This window comes from Neopelma chrysocephalum, unplaced genomic scaffold, assembly GCF_003984885.1.
Source record: "Neopelma chrysocephalum unplaced genomic scaffold, ASM398488v2 Primary Assembly neopelma1_66, whole genome shotgun sequence".
Classification (NCBI taxonomy): domain Eukaryota; kingdom Metazoa; phylum Chordata; class Aves; order Passeriformes; family Pipridae; genus Neopelma; species Neopelma chrysocephalum.
Window position 1 is genome coordinate 12,067,382 of NW_020897725.1, and position 17,270 is coordinate 12,084,651.

Below are 17,270 nucleotides of genomic sequence, written 5' to 3' on the forward strand. Positions count from 1 at the left end.
AAAAAAAAAAGCCAGGAAATTAATAGAGGGAGCAGTGAAAGCTTCCTTTCAGCTTAGCCAAGCTTATTGAATTTTATGAATGAAGCCTTTACAGGCTCTTTCTTCCAGTTTCTGTGCCTGCAGCAGGGTTAGCAGGTGGGACATCCTAAAAGGATGCTGAGAAACAAGGGACCATTCTGAATTTCTCTTTTTCTTTGTCTCTTTGCTTACAGAATCTTGTCTTACTTTGTGTTTGTCTCTTACTTCCTTCATGCTTAGCATGTATACAAGAATTGAATGAGACTACTATTACTCTTAAAATTAAGTACAATAATGTTTGCAAGAACATGAACAGCCATTACAAATCTCAGTCTTTCTCTGTCCTGACTAAACTTTGTCTGAAGCTTAATCTATGATTTAGGTGGTTATTTTTTTTTATTCAAAACTCGTGTATAGAGCAACTTATTAGGGTTTTAGTATATGAGCTGCACTGGAACAGATGGAAACAAACTTTATTTAAAAACCAGTTTAAATGTTAAATATTTATTTATTCATATTACCTCCAAATTCCTGGTAGAAGAACTTTAAATCTGGAAGATGGGTAGTGTGAAAACAGTAGAAGTACTTCATTCTACAGCATTGTAACCTGAAAGAGAGTAAGTTTAGATTAGATATTAGGAAGAAATATTTTACTATGAGGGTGGTGAGGCAATGGAACAGGTTGCCCAAAGAAGTTGTGATGCCTCATCCCTGGAAGTGTTCAAGACCAGGTTGCTGGGACTCTGAGCAACCTGGGTCCGTGGAAGGTGTCCCTGTCCACGTCAGGGGGTTGGAACGAGATGACCTTTAATGTCCATTTCAAACCAAACCATTCTGTGATCATGCACTTGGTAGAATGTCTCCACAAAGTTGCCCACCTGGTGTAATCCTGACTCCTGGCTACAGTCCCTGTTTTTCCTTCTCACTGATTCTCCACTCATTACATCAGGTTACTTGACATTTCAGATATACAGCATCTCCTGGCTCAGGGTGGAGTATAAGAAATCATTGTGTAAGTAATTGTACTTATTTTAAGGAAAACAGTGACTTTGACATAAAAAATGAAGCCCTTGTAGATCAAATGGTGCATGAAGGAAAGGAAGTGCTGATTTCTCACAAAATGGGAGAAAACTCCAATAAACCAGCAGCTGCAGCATTTTGAGATCTAACACTTATATAGACCATATTTTTTTTCTAAATTGCCTTTCTCTGAAGTCTCTTTCTTCAGATTCAGTTCAGCATGACTTTTCTTCCGAGTAAAGCTCTCAGCCTTTCACAATGCCAATTGATAGGATCAGACTTTCAAAGACATATCCATGGTGATCTTCATTAGGAATTGGATAGCACAAACCCGAGATTTGGGAAGAAGAACAAGCTGGTCCAATCCGATCTCTACTACAGTATAGAACACCAAAAGGAATGGTAATGATGGCATTCCTTGCTAAAGGAAGTTCATTAAGGGAAAGTGCCAGATTCTGCACCTGGGATGGGCAACTCCGGATGTACAGACAAACTGGGGAATGAAATGCTGGAAAGCAGTGCCAGGAAAGGGATCTGAGGGTCCTGGTTGATGGCAAGTTGAATATGAGTCAGCAGTGCCCTGGCAGCCAGGAGGGCCAACCGTGTCCCTGGCGGCATCAGGCAAAGCATCGTCAGCTGGATGAGAGAGAGGATTGTCCTGCTCTGCTCTGCACTGGAATATTGTGGCAGTTTTGGGTACCAAAATATAAGAAAGATATTAAGCCATTAAAGAGAGTTCAAAGGAGGGCAAAGAAGATTGTAAAGGGCCTGGAGGGGACGCCCTATGAGGAGCAGCTGAGGGCACTTGGTCTGTTCATCCTGGAGAAGAGAAGACTGAGAGGAGACCCCATTGCAGTTACAACTTCCTCGTGAGGGGAAGAGGATGGGCAGGCACTGATCTCTTCTCTGTGGTGACCAGTGGCCAAGGGAATAGCCAGAAGTTGTGTCAGGGGAGGTTTAGATTGGATATTAGGACAAGGTTCTTCACCCAGAGGGTGGTTGGGCACTGGAATAGGCACCCCAGGGCGGTGGTCACAGCACCAACCCTGACAGAGCTCAAGAAGCATTTGGATGATAGTCTCAGGTACATGGTGTGACTCTTGGGGATGGTCATGTGCAGGACCAGGAGTTAGACTCAATGATCCTTGGGGGTCCCCTCCAACTCAGCATATTCTGTGATAAATTTAACAGTGCCTGGGAATGTTCCCAGCCAGTGGATCTTAACTTGTGATATTGTAACTAGAACTGTCCCTCAAGTGATTTTGTCCTGTGCTAGCTAACATGTTACCAAAAAGATTCTGGGCAGAGTTGGTAAAAATCCATCCTGGTTTTCCGTCTCTTAATTTCGATCTAAGTAATTATTTTACAGAGACTGCCTTCCACCCCATTTAGTTATAGACTTCAGTGTTTATTCACTTCCACTCATTCTGTAGTGTTTTGTATTTGCTATTCTTCAGCTTGAGGAGAGAGTCACCAAGGGAGTCTTGGCAGCTCAACCATTTGAAACTTTAAAAATTAGTTTGGATGAAACTTTAGAACTTGCACTGCCAGGAAAATCCTTCCATTTTTGGGGAGAGCATAATGAACAGTCTCTCAGATCTGTATTACAAGGATATTATTCTCCCATATAAAATTATTTGTTCCAGTATAGTGTTTCAAAAGCAACATTTGAATCTAATGAATTCTATTTAATGAATGTAATGTTGGCAAGTAGACTTGTAATAATATTAACTCTTGGGTTTTGCTTCCCTCCTCCCCCTATTTTCAAAGGTTTGCTTCGTCACCTATTAGCTCTTGGAAGAAAATCTTGAACACTACAAAGTTGTACAAAGTCTAGGAATATCATGAAATGAATTATTAGCAAACAGAGCCAAGGAGCTTTGACCTCTCAAATCACTTAGCTGAGGGAGTTGCTATAACTTTGATTTTTCTGTCATTTAACTTCTGTACTAGATCTGTATCAACTCTTGCTATTTGTTTGAGCAAGCTGATCAGTCAAGTGGTTGACTGCAGGTGGAACAGAATTCTTCATCCAAGCATGAATGTCATGCCTGGGTGAAAACAGAAAGGGTACTGAAAATTTAAAAGAACTCCTTTGAAAATTGTGTTTGTTACACAAGAAAATTTTCTGTCAATAATATTCAGCAAATTCTTACACCCACATTAATAAAACCCGTGAATATAGACAACTATTATACATAGGTAGGAATAACTAGGTAAAGGGAGCTGTATGCATACCTGGATCTCGTCTCATTTCAATGTAAATGATGGTTTCATGATGCTGTGTGTAACACATCACACTTGTGATGTAAAATGTAATATCAGGGAATAATAAGCTTAAGTCCTCTGATTTTTGTAAGGTACAAGTTGGCATCTCAATTAAGTTTTCATCAGTCATGTTGGTAACACTATCTTAAGACAAATAAGATCTTTAATTGCTCAAGAGCAACAGAGAACAAATTCATCTACAAAAGAGAACATTATTCAGGATTTTGCATTCAACTATAGAAACGTGGTGGGGTTTGTTGGATCAATGACATAGTATAATTTTCTATATCTTTTTAGCCTTTTTTTCCCCAAAGTTTGTGCTTGACCTGAATTTCTGTAAAGGATATGATTCATTTTACTGAGAGTGAATGATGTCAGAGCCTGAGGCGATATGACTCAAAACTGACTGCACATCATTTTACAATGAAGTTTTATCATGCCAAATGAATTTAGACTGAATACAGATCTATTGTGTTTTAAACCCATGGAAATGATCAGAGTTAACATTAACCAGAGAGAAACTCGACAATCAATATCAGCTGAATTCCCTTCACCAACAGGAATATTAATTAGAGTAACGAATCTGAAGACAGAGATCTGAATTACAAAGATTAAATTCTAGGAAAAAATAAATGCAATCAATTAGTGGAATTATTGTTTTATCAAAACAACTCAAAAGAGAACCAATAATTTATTTTGACTAAATTCAAAACAACCAAAAAACCCCAACCATGTTTAGCTGATATTTATCAAATTTTTTTCTAGTTTCTTGGTACATCTAAAGTAATTGAGCTGCATGCAATTGAATCTGTATGAAAGTCTAAAAAAAACTTAGCAAGATGTACAGAAGAAGGAATTATAAAGATTAAGAAGTCATTATGTAAAATCACTTGTTTATATATTTTAATAAAATTTGATGCCAGTGTTCTATTGTAATTGTCTAGCCCTCTTACATAACTGTGGCTTTCTGTTACCTTTGTTGAAGATTTTTTCCTCACATACACATATTACCAAAGAATTTAAGGCTCTGCAACAATATTAGAATCTACATATATGTATATATGTGTGCATAATTTGTACAAGCACATAGAGAAAAACAATATCTGCAAAAATGAAATAATATTTTAAAAATTTCCATTATTACTATTTCATAGAAACCAGGATGAATATGAAAAAAAAGTAAAAACCTGAGAAAGAAATGTGAAATGTTCTTGGCAGGACCTAACTCATAAAGGTGCATGAGAACTGGTTTTCTTACCCTAGGAAATATTTATGATTTCAAAACAATTTCTTCCAAAATCAGCATAAAAACCTTCAGATATATTCACATACTAAAAAGCATTTAAGTTGATGATTTGGGGTAACTGAAGCATTTCTGTACTTTTTGTATGTTTTTGCTGTGATTAATTTCTCGTTTACGTTCCAAATTGCCATTACACAAAGAAAGACCAATATTTTAAAAGCTTGAGAGAAGCTGTGATTAGCAAAAGCAGCATAATTGCTTGGTTTAGACAAACTGGTAATTTACATTAAAAAAAAAAGTCTCCATCATATGCTGTTGCAGTCCTTGATGGGATGTACTGGGCTCCCTGTAGTATAAGTGACATTGAAGTTTTGCTCCTTTCTTTACATTTGAAGTAAATGCTCCTCTTTTTGCAATTGCTCAAATATTGTATTAGGTTATATTTAATATTACTTAATTAATTTTATGTTAGAAGAAGCTGGTTTAACTTTTGAATTGATTTTTGTATCTTGTAGTCTGGTGGAAGATACAGCAGAGGTTCCACATTCTGTCTTTTAGATTGGTGGAAGAACCCATCTCTGTGCATCAGAGAACTGTGGTTCCAAAGTTATACCCAATACTACACAAGCAAACCTTGTGTCGACCTGTAAAATATCCCACAATCCATTGATTTCATTAACCAAAATGAGAAGCTTGTGAACAAAACAGCCAAATGGCAGAAACGCATCTGATGGATAACAGTAATGGTCAAGGTGGTCTAGTAGGTATGGATGAACTTGTCTCAAACTGGGAGACAGATGTGTGTGGACATTTATAAAGTGATTTTATAAATTGTCACAAAAAAGGTTTGCCAAGATAGACAAGTGCATCAGGGTTCTTGAACCAGAGAAGGGTTAAGATAATGTTCCTGAATGAAAAGGAAATATGAAAGTGAAATAAATCAGAAAGAATGTTCTTCCTCTGTTGGCTTGGGGTTTTTTTGGTTTTTGTTTTTGTTTGGTTTTTTTGTTTGGTTGGTTGGTTTGGTTTGGTTTGTTTTTTTTCTTTCAAGGCAGTTTGAAGCTGATAATAATGTATACCTATGTCCTAATAAAAGCATCAGAATGCTAATAATCCTATGTTGATAGAACTACCTGTCACTGAATTTGACATTGATGGAAAAGTCAGTGTGCTTAATTGTCAGATTTATGCCATCTGAAATGGCAAAACTAATAGCAGTAAAAAGCTAAGAAATAAACAAACATGTTGATATTTTATACTCTTATTTCCCTTGTAGTCTGCAATTTAAAGACCAATATCTATCAATCACACAAGCCAACAATTCTGCAGGGTAAAACCAAAACTAGTGGAAATTAATTCCTAATAAACATTTGTTAGATATAATCTAAAAGCACTTATAAAGGTTATGTAAGACATAGTCTTTAATTTATGTAGATCTTACAAATGACCATTTTTCACTTTTTTTTTTTTTTATTCTGTAGATAGTTGGAAAAATTCAACAGGGTCAAAACAAAGGGTCTATATCTACACGTGTATATTCATATGCTTTTATCTGTGTGAATATATGAATACATATTTATTTCAATTCACAAAATTATTAGTAAATATTTACTTTTTAAACTTCTAATTTCTATTTTATCATGTGCTGCAAATATGTTTTCTTATATCAATATGCACACATACATACTGAAATGCATGAGACCAACAGTATAAGCTTATTTTTAATATTTTATTGACTTTTAAAGTATCTTAAAAACTGATTCCTCAGTCTAACTGTGTATATCTCTCTCTTACAGTTAAATACTCAAACAGTTCTGTGTTTAAGTGGCCGATGTGAGTCAAAAACAATTTTGTTGTCAGACAAATGTCTTGCAAAATCCATTTCCTGGATTTAAAGAGGTGGTTTTCACAATAGTCAGATAGATATTTGAAGGTAGAACCTGGCTTGGATGTAACATGAACTCTCAACATCTTAATGGATTAACTTTGGTGAACTATCCAGCTTACACTAAAAAAGAAATATTCTCTTACAATGAGAGTCTAAATAATTCAAGCTACTTCGGACAGCTCTAAAGTGAGTCCAACAAGAAGACCTTTAGAAGTCGAATCTAAATTAAAAGGCACTGAGTTAATTTGGGAGCTGTCTACATGCACTTTAACTAACCTTATGGATATTTTAATTTATCTGAGCTTTTGTTCTCTAGCTGTGGAGACTGCAAGACTTTGGGGCAAGGGTGCTGTTACAAAGATATATAGATCCCTGAAGTGGGAACAATCAATTTCTAGGTCACCTTTTGTGAATGATTGTACTAGAAATAACACTTTTAATTTAATAAAATTAGAATTAACAGAAATTGGTGGGGCAAGAGCTATGATATTAGAAGAGAGCAGTTCAGGTCCATCTCTATCCAGGTTATTAATGACACAGGCTAAGAATTAACCAGCCTCAAACTCTTACAAATCAGTAGAGATAAGATATAATTTTTCTATTAGAATTAACTAATCACTTGCCATTGTTAACACTGAATTTAAAAGCCCAAAGCACAGAATATCTACTTTTTGTTAAGCAGATATTTCTGTTTCAAATAATAGTTATATGGCATGTCCATGTGTTATGAAGTGTCATTTGTGCAATCAAATGTATTCTGAAAGGATCTAACCTGAAATTTTCTTTCTAAAAATAAATAAAGTGTTTTACAAAGCTTAAAACTCTTAGCCAGAAGATTATCCTCCTCATATAATTGACCTAAAGGATGAAGGTAATAAACTGCAACAGATGACATCTTCTGACTGCTCCTCTAAGCAAAACTTGTTGGAGCAGCAACAGGATAGTTTAAAAATTCAGATGGTGAATTTTTAAAGAAGGCTAAGATGGGCATTACCCTCAACCTCTCATACTGGAGTGTTTAAGAATGCAAAGGTAAACTAGAAAGACCTTTTGGTTGGCAAATCACCACCAAAAACATTCTTTAAAACAATATGTAAAGGATTCAGAGTCATAATTGAATGGCCTACATTTAGGCATCTAGTGCTGTTTGTGATACCCTGGAATATCAGAGGCATCTTCTTGGGATTAGTAGTTACATTGGACCTACAAGAGACATAAGCCCTTTAGCAGAGCAAAATATAGGTAGAGTAAATGCCCCCTGGATCTTGTATCAAATATCTGCATTTGGAAAACTGAATCCTTTTGTAATGTATCTGCAACAAAGATATCTTAAATCTCATATATCTCATTTAGTGTCCTGCAAGTCTGTTTCTAGTCACAAAAGAAAACAGGCACTTCTAAGGGTGGAATTTCTCTGACCGATCATGGTAGGGTCTTTTTACTCTCAATCACAAAATTTATATTGCGTCTGTTGAATCATGCCCATGACATTTACAGCTGCCATCTGTGTGTTGGAAAAGGTTCACAGAAGATCCTGAAAAATGACACAGCTTGTAATCCAAATCAGAAGTTTCTCATCCCAAGCAATGATTAAAGAGAGGCCAGAAAATTACCAAAAGGTGTGATCCATCTGATTTAATGGAGGCATCCTCCACGAAAATATAAACAGATGAGGAAATAAGTCTAGACAACATTTATGGTTAAACCATCGCTGGCCAAGGGAGTCGAGGATGCAATTTGTTCCATTTGAAAATCTGAGCTGTGAGTTATGATATGAATTGTATCATGAATGATTTTGAATCTATCAGTGTGAGCTTTGTGGGCTACAAAGGAGTGTCAGGGCATCCATGAGGTATCCAGGTGTGTGCTGACACAGGTTTTTCATGGGCCATGTGAAGAGAGCAGCTCTGGTTCTCAAAGGCACGTGGTCGTGTCAGGACTGAGCACACCTCAGTAAACTGGTCTTGACTCATTCATTTCACCAAAGTCCCGCTTAACCAGGATGTGTTTTTTCTCTTCAAAGAAAATATAATTTCAGTTTTCTGCCTTGCTCTGTTTCATAGCTTTTATTAATTAGAAAGAGCAAGGACAGTACAACATGACTGTTTCTACTGCCATAAAAAAATATGTGGTGTATTACACAGGAATCAGTGAAGACATAATTATATCTGAACTGAACAAATCTTATTGTTCTTCAGCTTCCATTATTTTCTTTTGCCACATAAAATATGCTTCTCCATTATTAATAATATTTATTCATGGTTACTGTTACAGAACTCTCCCTTTTCATTTAAAATGAAAGTTCTCATAAAAACACGGAATATTACATATTGTCAAAAGTGGTAGGAGCTTTCTTTCTAACTTAACAAAACAATTTATAAATTTATTTATTTATCTGCTAAGAAAAAAATCTTAGCAATTTCGAGTATAGGCAGAAAAAACACATTTTTTTGTCATTGCTCTGAAAATATTTATGTGCAAATTGAATTTTTGCAAGGATATAAAATTTTTATTCCAAAGTGATATACTGCTATTCTATCACAGCTTATAGAGTATTTTGTTCCTGGGCAATTTTTGAGAGGAGGAATTGTTTGCTACTCTTCGAGAAAAATATCTTTACAACTAGCCTGATGAAGTTGTTTTTAATTTCATTCAATATTTTGCCTATATTTTAATAATATCTTTCTCTGAAAGTAGGAATTCACAGATTTTGATTATTTGATTATGCAAGTAATAGGGTGTTTATGAAATACTTTAAAGTGATGCCATGAAAAATACTCTGTAAGACATACTGAAGTTCTAACTAAGGGTATTTGTATTGACATTCAGAGATGAAATTCTAAGCTTTTTCAAGGTTGAGTTTTATCAATTACCAGCTCAACTGACCCAGCTATAAATGGACACCTTATCTGTCAGGCTGAGCAGTCAGAAAATGTCTCGTTGTTCCTTTGGGGGCTATTGGCCACCAGAATTGATGTACCATTCTCAGGCTTGCCAATGTACTGCCTGACTCAGAATGTAACTTTGAGCTTATGGATGGGTTTTTTGTTGTTGTTCAATGACATGCATGTATCAGAGCCATTGAATACTCTTGGAGCTAAATAGCATTTGTCTTGGACTAAGAAAATATTGTCAAAACTTGTTGATTTAATTCATAGGGCTATTAATTGTAAATCATTTTCAAGATAGGTGGTTAACTATCTGCTGAAAAATATATTACAGACTGTCACTGTGGGTCAAACAGTGATGAAACTAAAACAGTCAATATCTTTTCATTAGGCTGGACCAGAAGACAAATCTTCAAACCATCGGACATTCCCTAGAGCCTCAGAAGAACACGGCATTCGAAAGACACATTCTGTCAGGAGTACCAACAGCCAATAGCTGATGTTTGATCAGTTTGTCACTCGACTTTGGGTTTTAGCACAATTCAGTCTGCACAAACAAAGCCTGTACAGACAACTTTAGTGATAGTTTGACCTCAGACAGATTGAACTGCCAGAGGTTGCAGACACTTAGTATAGCAATGGTAGAACATATTATGGTCACAGCACATGGTTACCCAGGTGTTACCATCTGTTAGATGTCCTGACAGGTACCTCTTTCACACCAGAATTCTGAAGAAAATTACACAGGGACTACCTGTGTCCTTTCCACACTTAGAAAAGTAAGTCCTTCTAAAGACGCGTCTTGATCCAAACCAGATTTTTTCTTTCCTTCTTTTAGAAGGGGATGTGTGTGTATATCTGGTGTCATCACAAGTAGCATTTGGAGTCACCTTTGACAGTCTTTAAATTGGAGAAGGGCCTCTTGTTTTCCTCTATGTAAAGTACACAAAACATTTAGCTGCTTGGAATCACAGGATTGTAAAATCACAGAATATGCCAAGTTGGAAGGGACCCACAAGGATCATCGAGTCCAACTCCTGGCCCTGCAAAGGACCATCAACAGGAGTTACAGCTCTGAAAACTACACTCAGATCCAAACTCCCTCCAAGACTCTATAACTGTAATGTCTGCAATTCAGCCATACACTTATGCACAATCTTTATTGATATATACAGAAATACAATGAGCAGAAAAATGTGAAGAAAGTTTCTATAATGACGTTTACATCTGTCTGCTTCAAGACAAATGTGTTCATGTGTCAAATGCAAGCAGAAACAGATAAAACACTTATGAGTATTTAATTTATATAAATCATAGTGAAACCTCTCTTCAAACAAATTTTTTCATTTCTCTTAAAAGTCTATCAAATAATTTTTCTGAAAGAAGTATACTTTCTGGGTCATTTATGGAGTGAATAAAGTATTAACTTTTAAGCATATAGTCTTAATTATGGTACTGATGAGTGTCTTTTGAATATGATAAATAATAATGTTGAAAATTTTAGGGATGTCACACCTGTGTTTTCTTTTGCCTTTCATCTGATGCATTTAAAAAGATTTCATTGAAAAAAAGATGGAAAAGTGATTTCATGCTTAAGTTATACATGTCAAATATTGGAGAAACAAGGTTTTGTCCTTGAATCACATTATGCAGTTCAAGCATTCAAACATCAATCTCTCATAGCCCATAAACATGCCACAAAAACAAACAGAAACTCTTCCATCTTTCTTCTCAGAAGCCAAAGAACCTTAGACCCACAGCAAATCCATCAAGAGATCCATCTATGTTAGTTATGTTATGAGAAATGTTTATTTCATTAAAATAATTTTTATATATATATATATATATATAAATATAAATCTAGTAGTGGTATAAGCCACTGTATTTTAACCTGGAAGATGTATGCTTTGCTTCCAGCCCATTCACCTGTACGTGTACAAATCACAAATCTGTTCTATGACACCTTACAAAAAAAAAATCCAGAAATATTAGCGGCTATTTCCTGGAGAACAAGACAAAACAAATCACACGAGTCAAGACACCCGATCCCTATTTATATAGAGCTGGCTACAGTTCTTCAGGCTTTGGAGAGACCTTTGAGAAGGAGAGTAAAGAACAGAACATGACTTCCACTGCAGCCTTCACTCTAACCAGCAAAGCACCACTATTGAAGGAATATCCCACTGTCTTTCCATTAAGAAGGGATTTATATGCAAAATGCATAGGTGTGGATGATCCTCATAACCTTCGTAGGCTGCAACTGATCTTCCAGTGGAGCGACAGAAGGTTTTTGTCCCATCTTGTCAGTACTGGTTGATAGACTTTAATCTAAAGCCCATCAAAAGCTGTAAGAGTCTTTTCTTTGATTTCCATTACCTCTGGAGTGTTTTTAAGGCTTGTTCTTGCAGCAGTCTGTATTCATGCTACTGCCTTCTGTCCCAGACCACTATTCTACTAGAAACCCTACATAGAGGGAAAAGAGCTCTTCCATCGCGGTACACAACTCAGACCCATAAATCTGTGGCTTCTCTGTCTCTCCAGACTTATGTCATTAAAATGCAGAGTTTGTCAAGACTCTTCATGCAACTTTAAGGAAGAAAAAGCTAAGAAAACGAGCAACGGCCAATTTGTATTTTGAATATAAAACCCAATTTATATTATACAGTTTTTGAAATGTGAATTATACATTATGGGATGACTTAAACTATCATCTCCGGGAAGAGAAGATTTATATTTTTCCCTAATATATACAGTTACTGATTGATTGGCATAAGTACTTGATTTCTCTTTACTTTTCATTTTCATATCCCCTTTGATTCCAATTACTCTGCCATCATTCAAACGGTAGCTAGAAACACTGACAGGTAGAAGCAAAAATAAAGTTCATTTAGCATCTAGCTTCGGAAATAAATGTTAATAATGCCAATTTAAACTGCTACAGCTACAGGTTAGCATCTAAGTGACAACACAAAGATTGGCTTACATTATGAAAAAATCTATATTCTTGAACATATATTTTATGACACATCTTTTTAACTACTCATCACAGACCAGTAAATCTCCTTTCAGCTTCTGAAAAACCCACACTGTTACAAGCTTGTAGACATGAAGTTCTTTTATGTATTTTTACTACTTTGATTTTTAATATTTTGGGGGAGGAGGAAGTCAAATTATAATCAATTGTCTTTTCCCCTCAGATCATTTTCCTGAAAGCTGCTGATAATGCCTCAATTTGAGGCCCTGTCAACATTAATTCCTAATTGCCTCTCAGAAATGTTTTATTTCTAATAGACTCTTTCAGGACTTACATTCCTACTATCAGTAATAATAAAAATACATCAGAAGTAACGTTAAAAATAAAGGAAAAATAGCTAAAATGAGGGCTAATATGACATGAAGACTTTTGTGTGTAGCCTGTAAACTCATTTTTTTTGTTGAGGGATATGAACATCACTGTAATGTAAAGAACCAGTATTACCCATTTAAAAATATATATTTCCATCATTACTGGATTTTCCAGAAAAACACCTTTTGAAATGAAAGACCAACCTATCTCCAAACCCCTGTTTTTCAAAGAATCAAATACACTGTTATTAGAAGTAATTTTTGCAGGTGTTGAAACAACACAGTGACAGAAAACAAAAGGTAATAGGTATTCTTTCTAAATCAATATTAGAGAATTGTTTTGGTACAGTGTCCCACAGATTTCAGGGGAAAAATTACCTGTTTTGAGCTGCCAAAATAATAAATTGAAACAGGAGCTGTGACCAGTAAGCACAGAGCTGCTAGCACAGGGTGACAATAGCACTTTAACAGAGACATTGATTCAAATGATAGCTTTGACTTGGAAGTGCAGATTGCACCCTAATAATTTATCACAGACAGGGTATGAAATGCTGCAATGGCCCTGGATGGTCTACCAGGAGGTAGTGCAAGCATCTTGAAAAAACGCCAATGAAAAGTACCATTTTCATGGATTTATGTTGCCATGCATAAAGACAAAGACAGCTACCAGAGTAAAGTGATAAGGAGTGAACAGGTGAAACAGGAGTTTATAAGTGCAAATGTAACTCCTGTCACTTCTTGTCAAAAATAAATGGTTTTTCTAGGAAATGCTGAGGATCAACAGCAACCTAAATTGCATGATAATAAGATATCCATTATAGAGCTGTTACAAAGTTCCCATGTGTTTTTCAAGCAGGGGAAAGGTGGAAAAATGCTCCAGCCCACACTGGAACACTTTTAAAGGTACCCAGTTCTAGAAGGTATTATTCTCCATCCAGATTCTTTAAAATAATGGAAATAGATTGAGATCAATTACAATTGAGTTCAACAATTCATAAAGATGTAAATATGGCTTACTTTATGAATAAGCTGAGCCTCAGTAGCTTTTCAAATACTGAGTAATTCATTAAGGGAATAACGATGAGACAATTCAAACTTCTGAGCTGTAAAACACAGCAAGAATTTGATGTCAGAGGTCTGGGTGCAATGCAGGGGCCTGGAATTTACTAAAGTTCCTAGATACCCCATCTAGAAAGACAACTCTGCCAATTGCCTATAAAGACAGTTTAGATCCCCAATCCACTCTCCAGGAGCAGAGGAAGTTTGTACACCAAAAATTATATTCAAACAAGTGAGAAGGCCAAAAATCACCAAGATAATTCATATATTTGTTTATTTACAGATTCTAACTTTATATGAAAAGCATTTACCTGTGCATTTGATAAAGTGTATTTTAAAGGGATAGTTTTGCAACACAATCTCTACCATTTGGATCTACAAGCTGTTCCAAATTGCTACTCATTTTACAATAGTTAGTCATTGCTTTAGCTGCACTACAACTTGTTCAAATAACAGGAAAAGTCATTTTGCTAGACTTAGGCATGGGCTTTGCAGGATAATAGCTGAAATATTAATCTCTGTCAGATGCTGATCCTGATAAACCATGAATGGGACCTTCTCTTCAAGCAAATTATTTAGACTCTTAAAAGACATATGGAATTCTGCACCTTAAAAATGCATGGGACACCTGTAAAACACCTAAAACCCCAAATACAATTTTTCTTGTAAGAATTCAATACAGTCAACTTGGATGTTAACTTTGATGAGACTTTTTTAAAACTCCAAAGCTCCAAATATGTAATTGCATTTAAATACCCTTGTCTGAAGTGCTAATTAATTGGGAATTTTTTCATTTCTGAAAGAAGCATGATTAAAGACAATGAACACACTGGTAAAGGGAAAAAAATGAGAAAAAGATTAAAGATTTAAAGATAAAAGATTAAAGAATGAAAGTTCCCAGGGACTAAAATAAAAATTAAAAATAATTCAGGTCTTTGTTTTTTAAGCATTCACTTTGTGGAAATCACTTTGGATCCTTTTTTTCCTTTTTTTTCTTTCACAATATGACCCTGCTTTTGCTAGACAGTTTAGCACATTTAAATGGGTGAATAATTTAACAAAAGTTAATAAGGTACTTGTTTATTTATATTTTTCCACTATGGCGTCAAAGTCTTAGAGATCTTTTTCGCACACTTTTTCATTACTTTGGTCACATCTACTTGTGCTTCCAGTGGAAACAATGTGTGAGATTTGGCTCCAGTCTCTAATCAACTATATTTTGATGTCTAAATGTGACAAGAGTTTCTAAGCTTCCACTACATTTAGCAAAAATCTACTTAATATGTGCAATAGAGTCTGGAGAAGTACTTACCTGAGTAACTGCAACACTTCAGTTCATTTCAGTATGAACCACTCTTCAGAATTTATTTTTGTTTACGGAGTTGATACAGCTACCCAGTAAGAAGCCTCTCTGTGCCTTCTGAGAAACCTGGAATACCCCACCTGGCCTTTGGTTACTAATTAATAAAATCATAGGATCATAGAATCCTTAAGGTTGGAAGAAAATCTCCAAGATCTTTGAGTCCAACCTTTGACCAAACACCACCTTGTCAACTAAACCATAGAACTAAGTGCCAAGTCCAGTCATTTCTTGAACACCTCCAGGGATGGTGACTCCAGGGATGGTGACACCTCCCTGGGTAGCCTGTTCCGATGCTTAACAACAACCCTTCCAGTGAAGAAATTCTTCTTAATGTCCAACCTGAACCTCCCCTGGCTCAGCTTGAGAGTATTTTCATTTTCCCTGTCACTAGTTCCCTGGGAGAAGAGGTCAACCCCCACCTTGCTACAACCTCCTTTCAGGAAGTTGTAAAGATCTCCAAGGTCTCCCCTGAGATTCCTTTTCTCCAGGCTAAACACCCTCAGCTCCCTGCACAACTGCAACACTAGAGCAGCTCCACAATGCAGAAAAAAACAAAGGTCCTACAAAGGCTGGAGAAACAAGGTAGCCTAGTAAGAGTGTATATGTTTTCCAGAGTAGGTAAAAGATTTCACTGAGAACTTAGACTTCATTTGACAGGTGATTTCTGAATAGTAGAAATTTTATTTTGGGTTCCCTATCTACAAGAAAGGCTTATTAAATACCAAAACAGCAAAGCAGTCAATCACAAGGCAAATATTAATAGGAAATCAGCTGTTATTGAAATAATTGATAGTCCGTCACAACTTTCCTGATGTTACAATTGATATATTTGGTATTTGTAGATGCCTTTAATTGTCTCCCTCTTTTGCTTTTCCCCCCCATTGCATTTAAAGCAGATTTTTGAGTTCGTAAAAAATTTACATTTTAGCTAAAAATAAATAAAGCAAGCATAATTTCAGAAAAAAACACTCTGTGCCTGTTTTTATACCTAGTTTAATGTAAATCTAAGATGATACAATCAGCTCTTCATTTTCATACGTTCTTTTTAAAGAGAATCCTGGGTTATTTATTATTCCCTAGGTTTACTCTTGATGCAGTTCCTTTATCTTCTTCACTGAATTTTTGCAAATTATGTTGCTTACATTTTTACTTCTGTCTGTGAATATTTCTAGCTTCCTTTTCTTAGTTGCAGCTAATTAATTTTCCTGCTTCCGTTGCTCTTGTTCCGCTTGTAGGTTTATACTTAGACACATTCTGTGAGCACTGGAATCATCTCCATCCTCGTAGCATTGTCATAGATACACACAGAACCATTTATTGTGGGAGAAACATAGAGAAATAGTTGCCCAGTGTTCTGCTCTTTCCTGTTTATCTTTTAATTCAGACTGGTGCCATCAATGGCTCGCTCTCCTCTCTCCCCTCACCTCTGCTAATGAGGGGAACATCTGTGCAACTGGCAGACATGGCCCCAACGAGACAGGACTCATTATATCCCTGCTCAGAGCCCAGTCAGAGAACCAGGGTGGATCTGTCACTCTGAAAGGACAGAGGCACAGTCAGTCCCTTTTATAACTGGTCCCTGAACCTGAAGATACTGAGTTTTAAGTTTTGAACCCTGTGTATTTTCATTATCTTCAGAGGGTTGGGAGGGTAGGAAAGGGAGCCCCTGGAGCTCTGCCAATCTTTGCTCTCTCTGTTGGACTAACATTTTCCTGCAGAAAGGACTTCAGTACTCATTTTTTTCAAAACCAGCAAGAGTTTGGTGGTTGGAACATTACCATTCTACTCTAGCTGGAGCTGCCCCAGGTCCTAATCTCAGCTGCAAATGAAGAATCTGTTTTATCTGATGTCTGTTGCAAGTTTGTTTTGTCCATTTAACCTGTATATTGCTTAGAGTGAGGGTGAACATATTTTGGAATTTCTGTTGCTGTTATTAATATATTGTTGTAATAGCAGCAGTAGTAGTTATTATTATTATTATTGCTGTTAATATGTGTAGCTATAGGATTAAGTACAGGTTTGACATGACTTAAGTTAAAGCCTTAGAAATTTGTGTTAACATTGGCAAAGATCCTTTACACCTCTGCACAAATGAGCCTTGTATTTTATTTACAGACAAACCTCCAACAACTCCTGAATTACTGCAACGAGCAACACATCACAGCTGAACCAGAGGTG